Genomic DNA, 26358 nt, shown 5'->3' with positions numbered 1-26358 from the left:
CAGGCTTAGGAGGAGCCACGGCACACCCCGTCCTCGGTCCCCTGCTGAGGAGTTTGTATTTCGGCAATTACAAATCTTGTTTTGTGGTTCTTTTTATTCTGTATGCAGCATAATTTTCTCCTTTCCTGTTTCTGATAATGATCATTTCTTAAATAACTTTTATAGAGCCCTTTGTATTTTGGAGTATTTTACAGACTTTTTTTTGTTTGTGTGTGTGTGTGTGTGTGTGTGTGTGTGTTTGCTACTTACAGGAAATGTATGAGATTGTAAAATCTTTGTTAGAATGGAAATCATGAAGACTAAATGATCGAGCATTGATATCATATAAAAGTTTTAATCTAGTTCAAAGTTAGGTGTCCTTCAAAATACCTCTTTCGCATGTTGGAGAAAAGCGTTATTTGGAACTTTAGTCTTTCTTTTTAGGTTTATTTTAGGTTATAATTGCACAGTTGTATGTATTTAGGAATAGATTAAAATAGCTAAATTCTAAGGGTGCTTTTTTTTGTTTTTTTGCTTTTTTGATCTTTGACATTTCTAAACCACAAGCTCTGCATTCTAGATACTATTGACCTAGTGGAAAACATTGAAGCGCCTTTTGCCTAAGGTAAAATTGACTCCCTGGTATCTTATATTTTTAAACTCATTCTTCTAAAGTTCTTCTAAAGAAGTCATTTTGTTTTCTTTTCCCCTAGCCACTGGGATCCTTGCTTTTTAACACTTTTCTTTAGAGCAGGCAGAATACTTGGATGCTTAGAAATTCTTTAACAGTACATCCTGGCTGAATATGAAGTATGAAAGCCCTTTCCAATTATATGTAAAGAAGTTAACAAGGAGGATGTTTTAGTTCGTTATTTGTGTCTTGGTTATAGAATGAATACAAAATCTGAATTGGGATGCTCTTTCTCTTATTTTAACTGTTGTTCCATGGTGCCCCTGCACCCAAAATGGGACCGATTATATTGAAACAAAATTTGTTTTTCAATTTCTTGGATGTGTTACAACATGAATTCAGGCTTTGCAGTTTTAAGTGATTCCTTTAGTATTGCTTTTGTCAGTTGTTAACTATTTCTGTTTTGTTTTATATCACTGTGTAATGCAGGCCAAAACAAATGTTTTGGCATTTAATGATAGCTAATTGGTATAGATTAAAATAATTATTAACTGTTTAATGGGATAGTTTAAAAATGGCTTTGATGACTTTTGATGACCATATTGAGAAGGAAGGAAAGAAAAATAGATGTTCCTCCTCCTCTGTTGAAATGAAGACTGAGTTGTAATAGCAGTGGAGTGCAGCTCCCAGTAAGAGGTGTGAGGCTGTTTATTTTCACTCTGGAGATGTATATACTACAGAAGGAAAACTCTGGCCTTGCTTAACCTAAGCAAGTCATTACTTATCTACGATCTGTCAAGCAATTTGATTAAGGTTGACAGAGCTCATATAATATCAGAACCAGGCCCTCTTAATGATTGATGATGCTTGTCTGTAAGTTTTTCTTTTTTTAATTTGAAAAGAGAAAAATTGAACAAGAAAGACTACTTGTTCAGATCTCTAATTGCCCAGTATAAACTGTCTGTAGTATTTTTATCTATAGTGAGCAATATGCATTAATTTGTATGCTGTTTTTTAGGTTATAATTAAATGACTTAAAAATAATAATTTTTCAGGTCTGCAGGTTAACTTGGCTTTTAAAGAATTAAATTGGGCTGGGCGTGGTGGCTCACGCCTGTTGGCTCACGCCTGTAATCCCAGCATTTTGGAAGGCTGAGGCGGGCGGATCACCTCAGATTGGGAGTTCGAGACCAGCCTGACCAACATGGAGAAACTCCGTCTCTACTAAAAATACAAAATTAGCCAGGTGTGGTGGCGCATGCCTGTAATCCCAGCTACTTGGGAGGTTGAGGCAGGAGAATCACTTGAACCTGGGAGGCATAGGTGGCAGTGAGCTGAGATTGTCACATTGCATTCCAGCCTGGGCAACAAGAGTGAAACTCCATCTCAGAAAAGAAAAAAAAAATAACTAAATTGTTGAAATTTTAGAGAACCTGCTTCATATCTTAGTATCTTTCTTAACATGGTTTTCTTTGATGCTATATATTCTTTATGTAGTAGAATTTTTTAACCTGCAGGAAATTTTCCTCTTCATTCTCTAATGAAATTGAATTATTTGGAAGTCTTTGGCTTTAACTTAAGGGATTTTTGACGCTTTGCCTTCTAACTATAAAATATGATTTGGATGATTGTAATAGCATATCTGGGGTGTTGAACGTTGCTGCTGACCTCTTTGCTCGATTGTTCCTTATCTCATTCCCATTACCAACAGATTAATACAGTGTGTGATGGGAATGTGCCAAGTGTTCTTGGCAACACTGTAAATCATTAGTCTACACTGTTGAGTCCAACTGAAGAAGACCATTTCTTTTCTTTCTTTTTTTTTTTTTTTTGAGACAGAGTCTCACTCTGTTGCACAGGCTGGAGTGCAGTGGTGCGATGTCGGCTCACTGCAAACTCCATCTCCCAGGGCTCAAGCGATTCTCATGCCTCAGCCTCCCAATTAGAGTAGCTGGGACTACAGGTGTGTGCCACCATGCCTGGCTAATTTTTGTATTTTTAGTAAAGACGAGGTTTCTCCATGTTGGCCAGGCTGGTCTTGAACTTCCGACCTCAAGTGATCCACCTGCCTCAGCCTCCCAAAGTGCTGGGATTACAGGCAGGAGCCACCATGACGGCTGAAGACCATTTCTTGATTTTTATCATTTATGTCATTCACGTACTACTCTCTGGAAGTAGATATGGGATTGAAAGACATCCACATCCTTATTTTATATAAACGTAGCATGTGGAATTTGTAGATTAATGAAATGATTGAATTTAGAATGAATTTGTGTTACATAAATGGGAGCTTTAACCTAGGCATTTTTGGGCAGTGTATTATAGCAGTTTAGACTAGGGTAGGTCCTGGAGTCAGAGAGCCTGGAGTCAAAGCCAGGCTCCACCATATTCTAGTGATGTGAGCCCTCTGTGCCTTGATTTCCCCATCTCTATATGGTGGTCCATGGGGCTATGGGATCATCCCATTTAGTCTTTACAGGCAAAATGAGGACACAATAGCTTGGGCTAGTGATTGGCACTTGCTAGGTACTTACTGCATGCGAGCAGTTGCTGTTGCTGTTCCTGTTGTTCTGTTTGAGATGGAGTGCTTTTATTGACAAAATGTGATATTATTGTGGTACAGGTTACTGAGAGACTGTCAAATCAAAATCAAATGAGTAGGATTAAAATTGAAGGAGCTCTTGCCGTGGGAAGAACTAGAATTGATTGTATGTGCTTGGGTTGGTGAGGACATGGCTCCTGGGAAAGAGAGCAGTTAGGGGAGTGCTGTAATATGTAATGGTGAAAGTTTGGGTAAATTCCCGTATCTTCAAGCAGCTGAACACCATCTTGATTTTCTTGCTTTAAATTTTCAATTTTGTTACTCTCCCTTTCCCCCTCCATCTCCTGAAGCTCAATGTAAACATTCTTCAGTTTAATACCAGGTAAATAACACTGATTTTTATAAGAGATGTACTTCATACCTAGCTTTACCAGGCTAGGTATGAAGCAAGGGATAGCTAAAAGCAAGGGGATAGCTATTGTTAGAATTCTTTGCTAACTTTTCTGGTAATAGTTTTCTCCCAAAAGTATGAATGTTGTCATCGATGGGAAATCCCATTACTTCCTAGAATTTTCAGATGTATACTTAAATACTGAGCATGATTGTTACATCTGTTCTTTCAGGTTTCCTACTTTTCTTTTGGGCTTACATGTGTTTGGAGCAGATAAACACTTAACTGTGATTGGCAGTATTAAAACCACCAATAAAGTACCATCCTCAAGGTGCCTCACAAAAAGAAATAGAGTAGAAGTGGGGTCACCAGAGCAGAGATTTGCCTGGAGATAGACCAGTGTGCACACTGTCAGCCCCACCCAGACACTCCCGTTTTGTTTCTAGCTGGCCAGGGTAAGTACAGTGGAAGTTGACCTCAAGTGGCCATTGAAGATTGGGAGTTAGTAATGGAGGGGGATCCAAAAAACTGGAGCCAGAAGGTGTTGTAGAATCGGAAAATGACAAGGGGGGCCTCCGTCGCCCTTTTTCAGTTGGCTCTTGCCTTTCTGTCTTCAGCAGTGACAGTAACAATGCTTCAGAAAGTGGATGCTTGTCTTAAATATTTTTTAAAAGTATTATTTAGATAAGTCTCGAGAATCTCATTCTTTGACCCCACAGATTGGTCTAATTACTGAATTTTTGTCACTGGTCTACAGGTCTTCAGAGCAGCACAGTAATTTTTGTAGCGATATTGAACATGTATGCAGGAGAAAACATTGTACCACAGCTCTAGAAATGCCTGGACTTTACGATGCTCTGTGGGTCCCGTAAAATAGAGGAGAAGCTTATTGCATTGCATTTATAGAATTTTATGAGGGTAATGGTCTTCATGGCTAGGGTAGCATTTATAAGATTCTTATAACTTTTTTGATTCTAGGGAATGGGAATCTTATATTTGAAACTACAATTCTTATCCTACCATCCCAATACCATTCTTAGTCCAGATTTGTGAAGATGTGTGATCAAGGAAACAGCTATGTTTGGCTAGTTATAATGCCGTTTCAGTGAATATGTCTTAATTGAGATGATAATATTCTGTATTTTGCTAAAAAGGGGCTAGCACTTAACCTTGAATGTGACTTTTTTTTGTTTTTGTTTTTGAGACGGAGTTTCGCTCTCGTTGCCCAGGCTGGAGTGCAGTGGCGTGATCCCGGCTCACCGCATCCTCTGCCTCCCACATTTAAGCAATTATCCTGCCTCAGCCTCCGAAGTAGCTGGAATTATAGGTGCCTGCCACCACGCCCGGCTAATTTTGTATTTTTAGTAGAGATGGGGTTTCTCTGTGTTGGTCAGGCTGGTCTCAAACTCCCAACCTCAGGTGATCTGCCCACCTGGGCCTCCCAAAGTGCTGGGATTACAGGGGTGAGCCACTGTGCCCAGCCGAATGTGTGACTTTTTTGAAAAGGAAAAATTATTATAAAATCCTATTGTTGATTAAATAATTCTTATTTTTAATCGCATATAATTATTTATAAAATAAACTAAATGGAAACATCTTATAAAACTAAAACAAATTTCCAAAGTAAATACTGGCTCCAAAATCAACACAATTCAAAAATTTAAAATAATATTTTAAAAACGTTTAGATTGCTATTGTTATGTTTAATGATTGAGAACTATTTTTGTTTATTTTATATTTCCTTTGTTTTTTGATTCTTTTGATATTAAGCATGGTTACCATTATTTTTTCTTTTTAACAATTTTCCCACAAATTTAAGTGCTTTAAACATTTTAAATTATTGGCCGGGCCCGCTGGCTCACGCCTGTAATCCCAGCATTTTGGGAGGCTGAGGCAGTCGGATCACGAGGTCAAGAGATCGAGACCATCCTGGCCAACATGGTGAAACTCCGTCTCTACTAAAACTACAAAAAAATTAACTGGACATGGTGGCGCGTGCCTGTAATCCCAGCTACTCGGGAGGCTGAGGCAGGAGAATCGCTTGCACCCTGGAGGCGGAGGTTGCAGTGAGCCGAGATTGCACCACTGCACTCCAGCCTGGGCGAAAGAGCAAGACTCCATCTCTCTCTCTCTATATATTTTAAATTATTATAGGTACCTAATAGTTGTATGTGTTTATGTAGTACATGTAATGTTTTGATGAAGGCATAACAGTGTGTAATGATCAAATCAGGGTAATTAGGTTTTCTTTGTGTTAGGAACATTTCAATTCCACTCTTTTAGTTATTTAAAAATATACAATAAATTATTGTTAACTATAGTCACCCTGTTGTAATACTGAATACTAGATTTTATTCATTCTATCTAATTATTTTTGTACCCACTAGCCATCCCCACTTTATCCCCACCTCCCTGCTGCCCTTCTGAGCCTCTGGTAACCATCATTCTATTCTCTGTCTCCCTGAGTTCAATTTAAAAAAATTTTTAGCTCCCACATATAAATGAGAACATGTGAAATTTGTCTTCCTGTGCCTGGCTTATTTCACTTATCATAATGTCCTCTGATGCCATCCATGTTTTTGCAAATGACAAGATTTCATTCTTTTTATGGCTGAATAGTATTCCATTTTGTGTATATACTACATTTTCTTTATCCTTTCATCCGTTGATGGACACTTAGGTTGATTCTATATTTTGGCAATTGTGAATAGTGCTGTGATAAACGTGGGGATGCAGATATCCCTTTGATATATTATACTGATTTCTTTTCTTTTGGATATATATCCAGCAGTGTCATTGCTAGATCTTACCGTAGTCTGTTAACAGTGAATTTGTTTTTAACAATCCATTATTTTGCAGGGCAGCCATTTTAAAAGTACACCCCAATATATAATACCAAAGTATGAAGAAAACCCATTCAATGAAAACTTTTTGTTATGTATTAATAATTACTTTTTGTTGATGAACCATATTAACATGGGATCTGTGCAATATGTGTGTTCCTGCTTTGTGTAAGGTCGTTTCCTATGTCGTGCTTTTCAAGTTTGGCACACCAGTGCTGCCATGAACCGGAAGATAAATCTCCCACGTTTCTTTTTACCTGTTTCAAACTTTGTTTGTACAGCATTCTATAATGTCATGTGACCTTCAGATGTCATCTCTGTGATCCAAAAATGCAAATGCACCTGGGCACTGAAATTTTGGGACCTGTCTTTGGTTGATGTTCCAGACTTTGCTGGATCAAATTATCACCATAATTTATTGATCAGCAATGCATAACCACAGTGACCTTTTTTTTTTTCAGTCAATTTCATACCTCCTGAAATCCATCCGCAGATTAGAATAGAACTAAAACCTGGTAAGTTTGAGAATCTTCCAGAATGACACATGGCCATCGATTCACACTGAAGTGAGTGGATGTAAGCGCAACTGTGTACTCAAGGCCTTTCTTTTGCTTAGGAAGCTGTGTATGGCGCGGGAAGGCTTAGGCCTGGGGTTGCCCTGGGTGCAAACCTCACCCTGTCTTTATTTGCTGTGGTCCCTTGGGGAGGCTATCTGAGTGTTCTTTGTTTTCTCATTTGTAAAATGGAAATAATACCTATCCGTAAGTTTGTTTGAGGATTGGTAACAATGTCACTGGTAGAGGGTCCTGACTGCAAGTTGTCCAGGTTCTGGGCATTTTGAACAAAGGATTGGACAAAACGCCCAGCGAAGCAAAGAAAGAATGAAGCAACAAAAGAACGAAAGTAGGGATTTACTGAAAACGAAAGTACACTCCACAGTGTGGGAGTGGGCCAAGCAGCGGCTCAAGGGCCCGGATACAGAATCTTCTTGCGTTCAAATACCCCCTAGAAGTTTCCTGTTGGCCACTTCATGCTCATCTCATGTCAGTTAAGTGGTAGCCTGCAATCGGTCTGATTGTTTGCAGGAAGGAGCCAACCAGAGGCCCAAGTGAAGTTACAAAGGTAACACTCCTGTGCAAACATCTGATTGGTTGCTTTTTGCAAAGTTATACTTCTGTGCAAACGAAGACTCAGCCCACAATCAGTCTGATTTGTTGCGGACAGCCAGTTTCCCACCTGCCATGCAGAAAAGGTCAAAGCGAGTAGCCTCTGGTTCTTTTGTTACTTAGGTGTCGAAAGTTAGGATTTTCCTTTCAATTTAGTTCTAGGAAGTCGGTGTGAAACAGCCCTAGGTTCCCTGCCTCCAGACCCTATTCTCCTGCCTCAATAATATATGTAAAATCGGCCAGGCGAGGTGGCTCACGCCTGTAATCCTAGCACTTTGGGAGGCCGAGGCAGGTGGATTGCCCGAGCTTAGGAGTTCGAGACCAGCCTTCGCAACACGGTGAAACCCGGTCTCTACTAAAATACAAAAAAGCCAGGCATGGCAGCGTGTGCTTGTAATCCCAGCTACTTTGGAGGCTGAGGCAGGAGAATCACTTGAACTGGGGAGGTGGAGGTTGTAGTGAACTGAGATTGTGTCATTGCACTCTAGCCTGGACAGCAGAGTGAGACTCCCGTCTCAAAAATAAAAATAAAGTAAATAAATAAAATCTTTGAACCATAAACTTAATAATTAGTAGTTATAAACCTAATAATTGGTAGCTGTTATTATTCTTTGAATAATCTCATAAACCACTTGTTCAGTAGGATGCATAAAAAAATATATGTTTCTGCACAATCCAGTTCTTGTCTGCTTTGTGGAAGCAAGAGGCTGGGGTGGATTAGATTATCAGAATTATTTGGCAAGATTTTTCATACTGCATGTGTCCCACCTTCTTACCACTTACAGGTGACCCACAATTACCACTGGGAATGTGGCATAACTGCTGTGCTGAGGCAGAAAAATGAGTACTATCGACTAAAAACAGTTGAGTCTTTCTTGGGCAGCTCTGATTTAAGTACTTGTACAATATTTTAAAATCCTAATTTTATAATTGCGTATGAAGATGAATTTATGTAAATAAATCAGCAAATTGGCCAGGCTTGGTGGCTCACGCCTGTAATCCCAGCACTTTGGGAGGCCGAGGCAGGCAGATCACCTAAGGTCGGGAGTTCGAGACCAGCCTGACCAACATGGAGAAACACCGTTTCTACTAAAAATACAAAATTAGCTGGGCGTGGTGGCTCATGCCTGTAATTCCAGCTACTCAGGAGGCTGAGGCAGGAGAATCGCTTGAACCTGGGAGGCGGAAGTTGTGATCACGCCATTGCACTCCAGCCTGGGCAACAAGAGCGAAACTCCGTCTCAAAAAAAATAAATCAGCAAATTGATATTGCCTAATATTGACAGGGAACAACTCACATGCAAGCTGGATTAACCTCACGTGTATGTGTAGGTTAAATTAGCATTGTGGCAGACTGTTTAAAAAGTGTATTGACTTTCCTTACATATTTACCAAATTTAAGACTTAAAAAGTGTTGGCAAGAGGCGGGATAGATTGACCTGATGGTTTTAAGAAGATTTATTAAACTATTTGTGGTTTGACCCAGTTAGTTTGTCCAATACTGTTAAAATCTACTTAAAATTTATCCTAAGAAGTTATCCTATTTAGTACTAGCATTATGTGGTAGAATTTTGTTTTAACATAGTTTGCTATTACATGGTTTTGACTATACAGAAGTTCATACGTTGTAGGAAGCCCAACTATGTTCAGTAAAAACCTGATAGTTTAGCCAGTAATGCCCATCTGTGTCATAAGTGTGTGAAGAGAGTCTGTTGTGTTTGTTTTGGCTACAGATCCTTAGAGCATCCTAAATGTAGAGATTTCCATTTACCCACAGTTGGTCATATGCCTTTTAGAGCTTTTAAGATCATAATGTTTTTGCAGCCCACCAAGTCATTTCTATTTCTATTTGTGAACAAAATAATAGTGCCTTTGGTGTTGTTTGTGGTCTTTTTCCCTTAGGTTTAAAGGGACCCTTTTGTTAAACTATTTTAATTTTTGCCCTTTTTTTTTTTTTTTTAGACAGTCTCACTCTGTCGCCCGGGCTGGAGTGCAGTGGCGCGATCTCGGCACACTGCAACCTCCTCTGCCTCCCAGGTTCAAGTGATTCTCCTGCCTCAGCCTCCTGAGTAGCTGGGATTACAGGCGTGCACCACCACGCCTGGCTAATTTTTGTGTTTTTAGTGGAGACGGGTTTTCACCATGTTGGTCAGGCTGGTCTGGAACTCCTGACCTTGTGATCCGCCTGCCTCGGCCTCCTGAAGTGCTGGGATTACAGGCGTGAGCCACTGTGCCCAGCCTGCCCATGTTTTTACTGTAGCGCTGCACCATGCTCTTGGTTAGTCGCCTTGACTTTAGTACCTTTTTTTTTTTTTTTTTTTGAGACGGAGTCTTTCTCTGTTGCCCAAGCTGGAGTGCAGTGGCACCATCTCGGCTCACTGCCAGCTCCGCCTCCCGGGTTCACGCCATTCTCCTGCCTCAGCCTCCCGAGTAGCTGGGACTACAGGTGCCGGCCACCAGGCCCGGCTAATTTTTTGTATTTTTAGTAGAGACGGGGTTTCACCGTGTTAGCCAGGATGGTCTCGATCTCCTGACCTTGTGATCCGCCCACCTCGGCCTCCCAAAGTGCTGGGATTACAGGCGTGAGCCACCGCGCCCGGCCTTTAGTGCCTATTTTTAATTATATATCCTATAATCACTTTTTAAAAATTGTTGTAGTAAAACATAAGTCATTGTGGTTGTTAAGTAACTTCATAATTCCCAGAAAACATTGCTGAGTTTCTCACAGTGTAAGTTCTTTCATTTATCACAATTTACTAAGCACTCATTTTGTGCAAGGTATTTCCCAGGTGGTGTCTGTACAGTGATGAGCAAAATAGACAAGGTCCCGTTTCTCATGGAACTGACAAACTAGTGGTTAATCTAGTTCCTCTAGAAATTTTTTAAAAAGTTATTTTTTAGAGCAATTTTAGATTCACGGCAAAACTGAGTGGAAGGTACAGGGATATCCCATATACCCCCCGGCCCTCTGTTCCCAAAGACCTTTTTTGCATGTATGTGACCTGTGAGTAAGCTAGTCTAGCTCTTTTACTTCTTTATTTATTTATTCGAGTATAGTGAGTCAGGTAGGATCATCTGCTCTGTCCGTTCATGACCCTTCCTTGGCTATGATTTTTACACAGGGGAAATCAGATTAAAATGAAAGTGAAGGCCATAAGTGCGGAAGGAAAACAGTTTTAAAACATGACGTTGGAGAGCAGTGTGCTGAGAGCGAGCAAGGGGGCAATGGGGGGTTTCGAGTGGAATGTAGGGCTGCTTGTGATAAGGGTCCTGCCTCTGAGACATCAGCTTCCCAGCAAGGTCTAAGAGTTCGGCTTATTTTGGAGGGGAAGCTTAATCAAGAAGACAGGGATGGGACTCTGGGACACATTGGGTCTTTTTGAGTGGCAGAAACCTGTCACTGCTGAGAAGAGTGATAATGCTGCTTTAGGGAGACCATTGGCTGACGCTGAGGATGAAGAGCTGAGGAATACCTGCGTTTACAGATGACTCAGCCTGTTTCGTAGCCAAATGTGTGGTGGTGAGCAGTTGTAGTATAATCCTAGTGATTTAAGACAGTGAAAACGTTAAGTCTCTAGATTAGTTGTTTTTTGACACTGATCTTTGAACCAGCATGATCTTTAATGAAGGTTTTATATTCATCTGGAGTAAAATGAGAAGCAGCTAACCAAAAGACTTAAGCTGCATTTATACTGAAATTACTTCTTGCTTACTACTTTGTTTTCTAATGAAATACCAATAGTAGATGGCAGTGACTAATTTTTTAAAAATGTTTTTAGGGCAGATTTTGGAAAGCTTACATAGGATATACAGCTGTTTTGTTTGTAAATTTTCTGTTTATTAAAATCCCAAAGTTTGGGAACCATTGCTATAGTTTCCATTGAGTAAAATGACCTATGTACAATTATCTGTCTTGGAAAATGGTTTCTGTGCTGTTTCTTATGCTAGATGCTTCTTCACCTGTAAGATTTATGCCCAAGTTTTTGTGATGCCTCAGTATCAAGTAGGGTTCTCTCTCTCCAGCCATAGACTTAAGTTGGCTTTTTATTCTTCTCCGACAGAAATGGAAATAGCTCTCTTCGTTTTAGGGGCACATTCATTGTTCCATGTACTGAGGTTAGGAGGCGAGTACCTAAAAGCCTCTGTCTATATAAAAGCTGCTTTGTTGATGTTTTATTAGTACTACTGTTGGCTCTTTTAATTAGTAGTATGTTTTATTTGCACCCCGAGGCTGTTCAAGCAAAGAAGGTAATTTAAATCAACAAAATCATTTCTTATGTTTTGGAATACCTACACTTGCCATCTGATCCTTTACTCCTGAGGTACTTACTTATGTTGGCAGGGAAGCTAGGAAGAGAAAAAGATGTTTATGTGGAGTTATGAAACATCTGAAAACGTAAGTTCTTGGAACACTTTGCAACTAAATAGTTTTCAAATTGGAAATGCTCTTTGTTCATAACCAGAGATTCTTTTTTTTTTTTTTATTTTGAGACGGAGTTTTGCTCCTGTTGCCCAGGCTGGAGTGCAGTGGGACAGTCTCCGCTCACTGCAACCTCTGCCTCTTGGGTTCAAGCGATTGGCCTGCCTCAGCCTCCCGAGTAGCTGGGATTACAGGTGCCCGCCACCATGCCCAGCTAATTTTTGTATTTTTAGTAGAGACACGTTTTCACCATGTTGGCCAGGCTGGTCTCGAACTCCTGACCTCAGGTGATCCTCCTGCCCCGGCCCCCCTAAGTGCTGGGATTGCAGGCGTGAGCCACCATGTCAAGCCTGAGATTCTTTTTTTAAGATAAATACTGAGTCTTCATGAGAAGACCTATCTCTTCTACTGTATACATATTTCTGACAGTCTTTCCAGAATTCTACAGATACCTCAATGATTGTTTGACAGTGGCTCTGACGTTCACAAAGTAAAGTTGGCTAGGGAAATTTCTCCAAATTCTTTACCTGAATATAAAGTGAAAGGCCCGCCTCTCCAGGTTCTTAGAATGAAACTGAACTTCACGTCTCCTACTGTTTTTTTTCTTTTTAACTTAGCTTTTTGATTTTTTTGACTGAACATGAACAGTCTTTTTGCTTGCAAACTGAAGTGATGAACTTAAATGTTTAGAGCTGAAATTTTGTTGACTTTGGATATCTTTGCTGTTTTTTCCCCCTTTCCTCTTAGTGCAGTCATTTTTGGAGCCTGCCATACATGAGGCAAAACTATAGTGTAAGATAAACTTTTAAGTGTTTGTGTGTTTTTTCATTTACACATAGCAGTTGTAAATATTTGTCATAGAATTCCAAAGCTGGAAAAAAACTGTGGAGTTTTTTTTCCTTTTGCAGACAGAACCTAAGCCATACTAAGTAAGTGTTCTGCCTATCATTCTCTGGGAAAAGGAGATACATCCATTTAGACTACCAACTAATAATTTTGTTTTAAATATATTGTTTTAAAAAATTAGGGATCCTGTCATGTTTTGAAACTTTTTTATACCAAAAAAGTTTTAAATTCAATTGCTTATGAATTGCTATATAAGAGTTGAAGATGTCAGAGATTGAGTGTTTTAAGAAATGAGGTCAGGGTCTCTGTTATTTTATTCTGCTTTATCCCCCACCCATATTTGTTCCCTAACTACTTTGAATATAGGTACTCAATATATTTTTGCTGTATAAATGAATGAAAAACTGCTCTTTGCAGTGTTAGGTTGTAGATTCCAACCCCACTCATAGTCTGTCCTTAGAAAATGGGTTGAATGGGCTGGGTGCAGTGGGTCACGCCTGTAATCCTAGCACTTTGGGAGGCTAAGGTGGGCAGATCCCTTGAGATCAGAAGTTCAAGACCAGCCTGGCCAACATGGTGAAACCCATCTCTACTAAAAATACAAAAATTAGCCGAGCGTGGTGGTGCACACCTGTGGTCCAACTACTCGGGAGGCTGAAGTGGGAGGATCGCCTGAACCCAGGGGGGTCAAGGCTGCAGTGAGCCATAATTGTGTCACTGCACTCCAGCCTGGGCAACAGAGAGAGACTCCATCTTCCAAAAAAAAAAAAAAAGAAAGAAAGAAAATGGGTTGAATGAAGAGATTTTAGAAAATTAAGGATCCATCCCCCAGCATTCTTATAATCCTCAGACTCAAATTAGTTATATGATGTTATAGAAAGAATAAAGTTGTAGGCTGGGTGTGGTGGCTCACATGCCTGTAATCCCAGCACTTTGGGCGGCTGAGGCAGGCAGATCGATTGAGGCCAGGAGTTTGAGACCAGCTTGGGCAACATGTGAGACCCTGTCTCTACAAAAAGTGGAAGAATCAGCTGGGCGTGATGGCTTGCGCCTGTGGTGCCAGCCACTTGGGAGGTTAAGGTGAGAGGATCGCTTAAGCCCAGGAGGCAGAGGTTGCAGTGAGCCATGATCGCACCACTGCACTCCAGTCCGGGCAGCAGAGCGAGACCCTGTCTCAAAAAAAAACATAATAAGTTGTACGTTTTAAGAAAACTCACTAAAAACAAAAGAAACCCTCATGTTGTGCACAGAAGTCAACAATGACAAGTCCTTCAAAGAAGAGTGAGGCCTACAAGGGTATATACAGGTAGAAATGTATTCTGTAAACATAAGGTCTGTTATTGTTTGACTATGAAATATGAATATAGTATAATACAAAAGCCTTAAGAACTATGCCAAGACTTATACATGAGAATTGTTTCTTTAAAGAAGCCAGTTACCTTGGGAAACTGCGTATTTAACCTCTTGTTACTGTTACTGTGTCAAGAAATGTGGAGTCCTTTTAAAATTACCTTTATTGCTTGTGGTACATTAAAGAAAGTGTCTGATGTTCTTGATTTTTTGGAAATAGTCATTAATGAATAAATTGGGTCATAATGTTGGAGTTAAGACTATATGTGTTTAAAAATCAGATGTAATCATAATGAGAATATTCATGCCTGCTTTATACATTGATACCAAAAATAATTAATAAGGGATTATGTTTTGCACAGAGAAGCATCATTGGAATAAGTTTTATCTGGGTTCCAGGTTGGGTCTATCTGCGGCTGTGTTTTTTTAGTAGTATGTATACATATGTGTGTATTTATATGTGTGTGTATGTACCTTTTCTGTATCAGTGTCTGTGAATTATTTCTTTGACCATCCTGCCAGTGTTGTGTTACAATCTGGCCACTGCCGCTTCATGCATGTGTGGCCTAGCAGAGTTGTTCCAACAAACTTTGCTTTATTTTTGATAGTCAGGCCGGACCTGATGCCAAAGGCCACTTCTCGGGCTTTTCTGCTTGGACTAAAACTTCATGCTATGTTGTGTTATGTTTACAAAGATATTGTGGTCCTAATTGATTTGTTTTTCTATTTTCTAGTTTCATCAGGGCATTGTTTCCTGATGGTTACTTTGGTTTTAACTGCCTGGCACTGATTTTAAGTTTTCAAGGGTGCAGGTTTTCCTGACATAAGCCAATTTGTGTTTTTACTTAATTTTAGACTTGTCAGTCAATTGGTGCCAATTATGTACTAACTGCATAGTAATCTGTGATTGACTTGTATGTCAGCTTATGAATGTGCTTGAAGAACTCCTTTATCAATGCACAGCCTCTCTTCCATGGTAGGATGACAGCTTTGATGAAGCTGTGTCTGACCTAATTCCCATTACCAGTTTGAACAAAGCAGGGGCTGATAAGAAATCTAGATTTCTTCCATTGTTTTATGTGGCCAAGTTTAAAGATGGAATAAGGTACTTGGAAACTAGTATTAATATGTTCTAGGTCTCTAGGAAACTCATAACTTGACGGTAAGATAATGTAAAAGTCATTGTGGCAGAGACCCAGTGTTCAGCCAGCGTTGATTCAAGTTTATTTGCAGCAAAGATCCTTTTCCAAGATTTGTTTTTTTCTTATCTGCCTTTTCAATGCTTGACTGTGTATATTTGAATAATGTACTTCATGGAAATGAGTTTCTCCTTGAGGATTTTTTCCTTGTTACTGAAATGGAATCTAAGCCAAACCCCATGAGGGTGAGTCTTTTGTAACTGCCAGGGAAACTCTCATACTTAGGTTAGTCCAGTGCATAAGTCAGTAGGGTCTAAGCAAAGCGCTGGACCTGTTAACAACTACGTTAATTATATTACCTAACACCTATATGGGGCTCTTTTCCAAATGTTTCCATATTCCTCCTGCTCATCCTCCAGCAGAAGTTAGTCAAATGTGTGTCTGCATCTTTGCAATAGCTAGTTCTTAGCAAACTTAGCTTTTAGCATTTGTTTTGTGGTTACCATAACGGTTATTTTTTCCCATAAAGCCAATTCCAGTGACAAACTTGAAAAGCTACCAAGTGCTGGATTTGTGGAAGTGTTGACTCCATGGGACTTGCAAAATAATCCCCTTGAAATTTTCTATATTTTGTCTTTTTAATAATCTCTCTCACGCTGCTTTTTAGAATTTCACCATTTGTATGCAGCTATGCTTTTAAATATTTATAATGCTCCTGTACAACCCACTGTGGATGCCAGGATTATCTTCACAATTCTTGGCTTCCTGTGCTCTAGTGGCAGGAAGAAATAGTCTCTTAGAAAGAGAGTGGAACAGGAACACTTGACTTTTTTTTTTAAACACACAAATATTGTGAATAGAACCTAACTGAGCTTTTGCCCCCTCTCCTTTGGTGTAATTAGGACCACATTGATTCCTGTTGCAGCTGGCAGCCCCTCACTGTTGCCTTTTTCTGCGTGTGACCCTTGATCTCAGTGACCTTTCCTGGGGTTCGTCCTGGGCCCTTTTCATTGTGTTGGAGCTGAAGTGGCTCATGTGGAGTTGATTATTTCTTTGCTCATTTGGCCTTTTTGGTGCCGTAACTCCAAGTCACTTCCATTTTCTTCCTCTACTTTTGGCAGTCCACGGTGAAAGGAAATGCTTTCGCAGGCAGCAGGATCGTTTGTATGCTTGGCTGACTCGACTGAGACTTGGGAGAAGTGGGGGAAGGGTTGCGAAGTCTCTAGGTGTGAACTTTTTTTTTTTTAAGTTGATCTGAATGACTGCACGATCATTAATAAGTGCTTATAAAGTGAGTACTATGGAAAGCTGCATTTCACACCCAGGGGCTTCATCCTGGCAGGAAGAGAGCACTCCCAGTGATTGGCAGGGGGCCTTGGTGTCTGAGATCCTGCAACTTTACTTTGATGAGATTTATATGTTCCTCCTGTGGACTGGGAGTGATGCGGCAGGTCAGAAGATACATCATTGTTAATTGCACATGACTGCTTTAAGAAATTCTTTAGTTTCTAAAAGAACCCCCATACGCCCCAGAGAGTAGCATGCTATTAGATAGTATGTTTGTTGCGACTAGACTTGTAGCACTCTCTTTGCCTCTCCTTTCCTCCTGTAGAATCATGGAAGATGTATGCCAGCTGTTACTCTCATTTTGGGAGAACCCCTGTGGACAGCATGAAGACCGTCCCTAATCAAAGCCTTTAGTAAGCATGAAGGAATGTGTCTGATTACCCTACACTGTTGTACCTTGGAAAGGTATAACAGTGTGAAATGTGAAATTAAATCACATTAAGAAACTCATTTTTAAAGTCTGACTGTTTGACTCCATCCCTGGAATATCATTTCTGTCTTTTCCTTTTTTTTGTTTTAAAACTTTTTCGTTAGTAGTATTGATAGTGTGGTTTATTTTGAATGAGGAGTTCCTGTCCCTTCAAGCATGGTAGTTTTGGGATTCAGCCTGAGCCATAGTTTCGTGTGTCTGCTGTTGCCCACCAGAGTGTCATCTGCGACCCAAATCTCTTAAGAGCTTCAGGCTTCTTTCTGCTTGCCTGCCCAACCTTCCTTAGAACCCCACTTACCTCCAGCTCCTCTTGTTATCTCCACACCTTCAGACGCTCTCCATTCCCTCTACCACCTCAAACAGCAGCAGCAGACCACAGAAGACCCTGCTGCTCCCATCTCAGTAAATGCACATCATCCACTCACTCACTTGTCTGAGTCAGAAGTCTGGACAGCAGCCTCGATTCCTTATTTACAGTCACAGCAGTGGGGACATAGAGCAGTGGACAGATGAATGGATTCCAAAGATGTCCTAGGTCCTAGTGGTCTGTTCTTTTCCAGTCCAACTCATTCATTATCCAAGTCCTGTTGATCACAGGGCCTCACTCTGTCACCCAGGCTAGGAGTACAGTGGTGCGATCATAGCTCACTGCAGCCTCAACCTCCTGGGCTCCAGGGATCCTCCCACCTCATCCTCCCAAGTAGCTGGGACTACAGGTGTGCACCACCACGCCTGGATAATTTTTGTATTTTTGGTAGAGATGGGATCTCCCTATGTTGCCCAGGCTGGTCTTGGAATTTCTGTGCTCAAGTGATCCACCCACCTTGGCCTCCCAGAGTGCTGGGATTATAGGTGTATGCCACCGCTCCTGGCCTCTTACGTCTTTTAAATATGACCGTGTCTTAAAAATTTTTGAAAAACCTTTCAAATTTATCCCATGATATTTCTCCAGTACAGGTCCCCGTATCTCTCACCATAGCCTTCTAACTTCTCTTATCCTCAACTGTTTTCCACATTGCAGTGTCAGTGATTTTTCAAAGGTACGGGACTGATCATGTCCTTGCCTGCTTAAAAGCCTTTGACCCCCTCCTCTCAGAATAAAAGCCAAACACTTTAATATGATTTATATTGTTCTTTACACTCTTGTTTCTGCTCATTTATGTTGCTTTCCCCTCACTGTGTCTTATCCTTCTCTCCTTACTGTATTTTCCAGCCCAGACATCCTTACTCTGATTCTACAAACACACTGTTCCTTCTGCTTGAGATACTTCCTTCCTTCTCTTCCTTCCTTCCTCTACTCCATCCCCCAAACGTATCCATCTGATTTCACCTAGTCAGTTGTTTCCTCTGAGAAGTCTTCACCTCTCCAAGTACAAATCTAGGTTAAGTGAGCCTTCTCTTTTTCCTGGAGCACCTGTATTTGCTTTATTCTGTTGCTTACCTGTCCCTTTCTCATGTAACTGCTTTAATCTCTGAAAACCTTTATTTCCTAAAAATTCTGCCTTTTAGTGTAAAGCATGTCTATTGCTTTTCATGGAAAGAGTCATGATATGTTCTGTCCCAATCCAAGATAGCCAGATTTCACAGACAGAAAAACATGTCAATGGAGCAGTGAAAGCACATTTGTAGAGATGGTAAAAGATACTTTAAAAGTAAATAAATCCAGTTTGTTCTTAAATAAAATGCACTGAGTTTATTTGCTTGTCAAAGGAGGAAGAGAAGCCTTGAGGCTGGTGCAAGAGGAATGGTGAGCAATTCCTTCCCGGGTGGTGTAGAGTTAGGAAATGGATTTTTGGACACTGGAAGTCGTCTTAAGGCTCGTAGTTACCTCGCATTCAAACTGCGCTTAGAAAATAAAAGCACTTAAAATCACCTTATGGCAAAACAAAAGCTCAACACAAGAGTGTTTCACAACTCGCGGAAATGGTGCACACACACTGCAGACAGAAGATTAGTAGAATCTCACTAATTAGTGGAATCTCACAGAAGATCAGGAGAATGCCCACTGTCCTCCCCCTCAGTTGGCATCTGAACACAAAGCACAATGTTTGAGGTCATCCAAACACAGCAAGCAATTCACTTTTTTCTACGTGACGTGGTGTAAAGTCTAAAAACTGTGGTATTATATAAATTGGTGTGTGCAGCTTTGCCTGAAGCTATAATATCACTTTTTAGAGTGTTTTTCTTTAGTTTCTGATCGGAAAAGTTGTACTGAATAAAACGAAGCTGTATTTTTTAAAAAGTGGAATAACTTTCTAAGAGCCATTATTGCAAAAAGTTGCTATCTGAGCCATTCCCATGTTAGACGAGTCTGTATTTTAATTGCTTCCTTACTTGTCACGTGTCCTCACCTGGTTGTAAGCCTCATGTGGGCAGACATTGTGTCTCTTTTATTCATGGTTGAGTTTCCAGGATAGCTCAGTGCCTGGTATATAGTAAGGATGCACCAAGTATTTACTGAATAAAAGATGAATTCCTCTGCTTTGAACTCTTTCAATACTTTTTACTCTCTTATTGCATTTAAGACTTTTTTCTTTATTCTGGAGATAATTATGTTCATGCCCTTCTTTCTCAGTTGAGCAGTTTCCTTTAGTTTGGTATATCTTTGCACCCCTCATAGGTTCTTGCCCAAAGTAGATGTTCTATGTATTAAATGGTTTGATTGAATGAATACTTACTTGAAAAGCAGAGTTATTTGAGAAGTTTGTGTAGGAAATGATGTTAACTTCTTAGTTAAATTAAATATTCAGAATGAAGAAAACTGACAGGAGATTTAAAGTTGCCTGTGGTTAAGGTCAAGGTAGCCCAATGGGTTAAAGAACAGTATATACTGTATTTGACTTCCATAATTGAAATTGGACTGCACTAATCTTGATAGTACTTAATCAAGAATTTTTAAGTAGACATGTTTTGTTTTTCTTTGTAGTTCTGAAAATAATTTTTTCTTAGTTGATCAATAGCATATTTTGAGATAGATTGTTTGAAAATCGAGATGAATCATTGTTTTAAAAAAGGAAATTACCATGTTTCATACAGAATAAGATTCTTTTTAAAAAACGGAATCTAACTTAAATAATTTCCTATTTTGAAGAACTATAACTGATCTCAAAGCCAAGTTTTTGTTCACAAATTAATCACGGTTATTTCCTAAGCTTGAAAGAAAACTACAAGAAAGTTTGAAATAGGAGGCTAGGAAGAGGAATGATTCAGAAAGACAGCCTTGATCATCCTTATGAAAGCAAAGGCGTTGCTTCAAAAACAAAGTAATCAAATCTAGAAATTCAGGAAAGACTTTTCCCAAAGGATTATTCTGGCAGCATGTTGAAAAGGGGTTATAAAAGCAATAAGTTCACAACCTGAACAATAAGTTAAGTAAACGTTAGGAAAGTATTTCCTTTCTTATTCTAAGATGAGGTATACCTTTAGCTTCCCTCTGCCCACAGAAATGCTCTAAGCTTGGCATGGCATATAAAGTAGAGCTTATAGGACAGATTGCCTTCTATGTGGATGTGGGAGAAAGGCTTAAAGAAAACCCTATAACTTAGGAAACACCAGCTGTTGTTTAGTGACATTTGGACTTTGGGAGCAGTACTTGTGCCACACGAGACTGGGGAGCCTCCAGAGATTTTTACAGCATTGAGCAATAAGTTGTCCTGCTTTGTAGATGGTTTAATGGTTTTACTACACTTAGCTGCATTTTGTGTGTGTGTGTGTGTGTGTGCATGTTCTACAATCTTTTCCGGAGAGACTGTACTCAGGCGCTTTCCTGAGAGCAAAGGGACCACTAAGCATCTTCTCAGACAAATCACCCACTCAGAATGTCGGTGAAAAGAATGGAATTACGTTGGCCACTAGCTTTATATGAAGATGGGAAGGAGATGGGAAGAACTTTCTCGTGGTCATGCTAATTCCATTTGAGACCACTGGGTTCGATGAGCCCATCACTTCTGTTTTTCACATAAGGAATCAAATTCAAATTCTAACCTCTTCACTGATTTTATTACCTCTAGTAGATTAGGGAAATAGATATAGATATATATATATATATACACACATATACATATATATATATACACACATATATATATATATGTTACATGGACAAGAAAAGCAGTAAGAAAGGGAGAATACGGTTTTGAAATGAATGGCAATTTACTGTTTTGAATGTCAGCAAATATTCCCTTAGAGTGGCAGCAGTTTTTGCATACAAATTTATTTTGAGAAATACGTGTAATGAGTTAAAACCACACAGTGTAACAACAGTAACTCCTTATTCTACTATATAATAGATTATGGGTAAAAAGCAGAGATTTTGTGTCCACATTGTTTTTTGTCATTGGAAGTTCAAGGATTGACAAGGTTTGATGAATATGGCCTGCAATGCCCATGCCTTACATTCTTTTTCCAGTTACTTTTATGTAACTTTAGAATATTGTTTAAAAAAATCCCTAATAGAGAGTGAAAGTTGCTTTATGCCTTAGCAAGTATTTTAGTTCATTACTCAAAGTCAAGATTCGTATCCACACTTTGCTTACCACACTGTGAGGATCTAAACCATATGTCAGTGATGGGGAGTTACCTTCATGTGCCAATTTTGGTAGTGAGGGATGGGGTTGGCTATTGGGGGCCTCTTTTTGGAACACGACTTGACAATATGTATTAAGAGTCTTGAAAATGTTTGTACTCCCTGATCCAATAATTCTACTCCTAAAAATGTCCTAAGGGCATAATTAGAAGAGTGGTTTAAGATTTATGGACAAAATATTCATAGAGTGTTATCTAGAATAGCAAAAAAGTAACATATATATATATACACACACACACACACACATACATATACACATATATAAAAATGTAGCCTAACTATCCAAAAGAGAATGGTTAAGTAGACTAAAATACAAGACATAATAAATAAATAAATAAATTCTCCACAGCTGTTAAAAGTTTTATTTATGAAGAATTTTAATAAGGGCCAGGAGCAGTGGCTCATGCCTATAATCCTAGCACTTTGGGAGGCTGAGGCAGGCAGATTACTTGAGGCCAGGAGTTCGAGACCAACCTGGCCAACATGGCAAAACCCGATCTCTACTAAAAATACAAAAATTAACCAGGCATGTTGGCACGTGCCTGTAATCCCAGCTACTTGGGAGGCTGAGGCAGAGAGTCGCTTAAACCTGGGAGGCGGAGGCTGCAGTGAGCCAAGATCACGCCACTGCACTCCAGCCTGGGTGACAGCAAGATTCCATCTCAAAAAAAAAAAAAAAGGAATTTTAATAAGGAAAAATGATCACTAAATAATAAATTAAAGCATTTAAAACCCTAACATGTATTATCACAATTATGTAAATACCGTACACCACATATATGAAAAAGATGAGAAGGAAGTGCATCAGAATGTTGACATGCTATCTATATGTGGCAAGATTGTCGTGTTTACTTTCCTTTTTATACATTTATGTATTTTCTGCACATTCTATATTGAATGTGTACTTTTTTCGTATGAGTATTCATAGAAATTTAGCAATTCTTATAAAACCGACATATCAAATATGCGAAGAAAACTTGAATATTTTGTTTAAAATATCACCAGGCATTATGTTGACAACATAGAGTGCTTTAAAAAAATTCAAAATAAAAGTAACCCTAAAGTAAAAAAAAAAAAAAAAAAAAAAGGCAGTGTGATTTAAGTCAGAATTCTATTCTATCTGACATGATTTAAATCAGAATTCTGTTTTTAATTTTTACGTGAGGAGATTTGAATGTTATGTTCACTAGAACAGAGGTTAAGCACGTTTGGCAAGTAATGTGCCCATGTTATGTGTGGTGTAGAGTAGGATGGTTGTCCTTATCATGGATTGTTTTCTCTGCTGGTCATTATTTCCAGATTGAAAGAAAAGATAAGGAGGATGGGATAACAACTATGTAGAGGAAATTAGGGTTATTGTCTCCCTTGCCAAGGTCAATTTCTGTAGGTGAGAAAAATGACTTATACATTAAGGCCGCTGACTTGTGAATAAGAAGATGGCAGAAACCTGTTTAGTTATGGTAAACTTTGTCAAACAAAATTGTGTTTATTTGCCAGAGCAATGTAGGGGAACTTAAGTACACACACACGCATTTGCATGTATATATACACACACATATGAATAAATTATATATTTGGTTTTCTAATAACTTACTAGTTAAATAACCATAACACTAATATTAAGGGTTTCTTTTTTGATAAAGATAGTACTTTTGAAAATGACGTACCATGGAAAGATTTTCCAGTAGTACTAATGGATATACTGTGATTTCTGCGTATCTAAACTTTGTGTGGTCAGTAATGTTTACTTGTGAGGTTGGGCCTGGGGTGCTGTTACTGGCTGTTGACTCTAACGTTGAGCTACCCAACTCCATAAAACAGCAGAATCCAAATCCTTGTTGTCATTATCACAGCTCTTTAACAAACTGAGCAGGCTTGCCTTGGGTACATGTAAACCAAGCCAACACGTGTTTAGTAAATGCCTTTTCTGGCCATAGTTTCTTTCCAACTTCCAAAATCAACTGAGAGCATGTAGAGAGTAACCCAATAGAAAGATAGACTTAATAAAGAAGATTCCTGTGTGATAATATTTAGGTAGCTGTAATGAGCTGTGAAACTTTCAAGGACAACTATAAAGTCACTGAGTAGGTCATGCACTAGGGTTAAAGTTGACTCTGAAATTTGTTTCACTGCTTTTTAATAAATAAATAGCTGAAAGATTTGGCAAAAGGAAGAAACAATCCTTCTTGTCCTCATTCTCTCAGGAAAATGTCTCCTGTTAACAAGTTATTTGAATGTTTACTTTGCCTTGACTGCTTTCCAGTGGTGTATCAGTTCTTACCCTTGAACCAAGTGAGAATTCAAATAAACCAAAAAAGTTTTCACACAGCTGGACTCTTCTGCCGCTGAGTCATTGCCAGTAGTCCCTCTCCCACTTTTTAAAGGAGGTCAGCAAGAAAAAACTGGAAAAGCAGATTCATAACCTGATATCCACGAGCTAGAGAAACTTGAGTTTGCACCTTTTAGATTTTAGAGTACTTGGCATAGAGAAGGTGAGCAGATTCTGGGAGGTACTATTTGATTTATTAAAAGCTGTACTTAAGGTGCCTTCCTCTGTATTACTACCTAATTTTATTAATGGTTAGCGTTAACCTTTCTTTGCATGAATGAAAATGCACATAAAATTCTCATTTCTAAAATGTCATTAATGTAGCACTGTCATTAGATTTTGTTGTATTCTATAGTCGTAGGTCCAGTGTCTAGCCCTGGCTAAGCAGGAACATGGGGCAGGATTCGCAGACATAGTAGCCTAGTCTAGCATAGTGCCTGGCATATAGTAGGCACTTACTGTATTTTTTGTTGATTTTTAAAATTATACATATGAATGAATAAGTGAGTGAAGGAATAAACAATATAGCTAGAATATACTAAATTCAGGTGAGATGGCAGTTCTCATTAAACACTAGTCCTTAAGGTACTTCTGGGAATTGCATTCTATTGTATTCCTTTCATTTTAAGAAACATTTTTGAAAAAGCTACTTTCTGCTAGGCACTAAAATTTTGTAAAGCTAAATATGATGTCATTGTTGCCTTCAAAGAGGTCACAGTTGTGTCACCAGATAAGTTACATAAGAGAGTATTGAGTGCTGTGGTTAACGCATGTCCCAGGTGTAGAGGTAGCATAGAAGAGAAAGAATTGGCCATATCTGGAGAATGGCGTGGACATTGTTAGTTTTACTAGTTTTATTTATCTTTTATATTGTCCATCTCTCCTACTTGAATAGTTGGTATACATTTTTTGTCTGTTACTTATTTTTATGTATACATTTTTAATTGCTCAATTCCCACCTCCTAGGATAGTCTTAGCATATGATAAGCATTCAATAAGTATTTGTTGCATAAATGATTTTTGATAGAAATAGCAGACTGCCTCCAAAAAGTATGTGCTGATTTTGTTTCCACCAGCAATATATGATAATGATTTTTGCTCACATTCTTGCCAGTGCTGGGTTTTGTGAAACTTTTTTAGTTTTACCAAATGTGCTATACTGTCTCTATAGTAAAATACACACACACACACACACACACCCCACAAACAAACCATCTCTTGACTACCATTTGTCTTCAGCAATTCTCCCTGTTTTTCTGCTGCCTTTGTATAGCAGAACCCTGGAAGGAAGTGTCTGTGTCTGCTTTCTGTTTCCTGTCTTCCCATTCTACCCTGAACCACCATCACGCTTTTGTCTTTTCTCCACTGAAACCACTCTTGTCAGTATCACCAATGACCTTCAGTAGTCCTTTCTGATGGTGTCTCATCTTACTCTGCTTCTCATCGATGTTTGAGACCATTGATCACACTCTTCTTCTAGAAATATTTCTTTTTCTTATTTTTTAAATTTATTTTTATTTTTTTGATATGGAGTCTGGCTCTGTTGCCCAGCCTGGAATGCAGTGGCACAATCTTGGCTCACTGCAACCTCCACCTTCCAGGTTCAAGCGATTCTCCTGCCTCAGCCTCCCGAGTAGCTGGGATTACAGGTGCATGCCACCAGGCTCGGCTAATTTTTGTAATTTTAGTGGAAACGGGGTTTCACCATGTTGGCCAGGCTGGTTTCAAACTCCTGACCTCAAGTGATCCGCCTTCCTCAGCTTCCCAAAGTGCTGGGATTACAAATGTGAGCCACCGTGCCCAGCCTAGAAATATTTCTTATATTCTCCCTGAACAAATAGATTTCTTTCTGTTTCATTCACTACCTCTGCTGAGTGTCCTTGGCTACTTCCCATCTCTAAAGGTTGGAGTATTCCAAGGCTCTTCTGTTTTATCTCTTCTCCTCTCCTCAGTCCTCTAAACATATTTTCCTTAGAGCTCATCTAGTGCCAAGGCGTTCATAGGGTTAAGATCTACATTTCCAGCTCTGACTTCTTCCTACAGCTCCACACTCACACATGCAACTGTTGACTTGACAGTAGTAGTTGGATGTCTAATAGATAGCTCAGACTTACCTTGGCCAAAACAGAACCAGTGATGAACCCTCTCTTCTGTCTCTCCTCTAGTCTTCCCCATTTCAGTAAACAGGGCCATTATTTATTTTGTGTCACCAAAACCCAAGTGTATCCTTCACACATCTGTGTCCCACACTCTATATCCAAGCCTTTGACATGTCCTGTTGGGTCGACCTTTATAATATATTCTGAATCCAACTACTTTTCTCCACCTCCACGGTTGACTCACTGCTGTAACCACTGTGT

At 39.3% G+C, this 26358-nt stretch overlaps 1 protein-coding gene across 8 annotated transcripts in view; it reads left to right on the top strand.

Annotated features, from left to right (window-relative positions):
• CDON (cell adhesion associated, oncogene regulated) overlaps positions 1 to 26358 on the top strand; it is a 104774-nt gene that overhangs the window by 12089 nt on the left and 66327 nt on the right. The window contains exon 1 of one of the 8 annotated variants that reach the window (XM_016922251.4): positions 8343 to 8415. The exons of the other annotated variants lie outside the window; for them this stretch is intronic. The gene's annotated coding sequence lies outside the window, so the exon portion shown is untranslated. Of the gene's footprint in view, positions 1 to 8342; positions 8416 to 26358 lie in introns of those variants that run through there. 8 annotated transcript variants of the gene reach the window in all.

This window comes from Pan troglodytes, chromosome 9, assembly GCF_028858775.2.
Source record: "Pan troglodytes isolate AG18354 chromosome 9, NHGRI_mPanTro3-v2.0_pri, whole genome shotgun sequence".
Lineage (NCBI taxonomy): Eukaryota > Metazoa > Chordata > Mammalia > Primates > Hominidae > Pan > Pan troglodytes.
The sequence above is the reverse complement of the archived record's forward strand: the minus strand, read 5'-3'. Positions and strand labels throughout refer to the sequence as shown.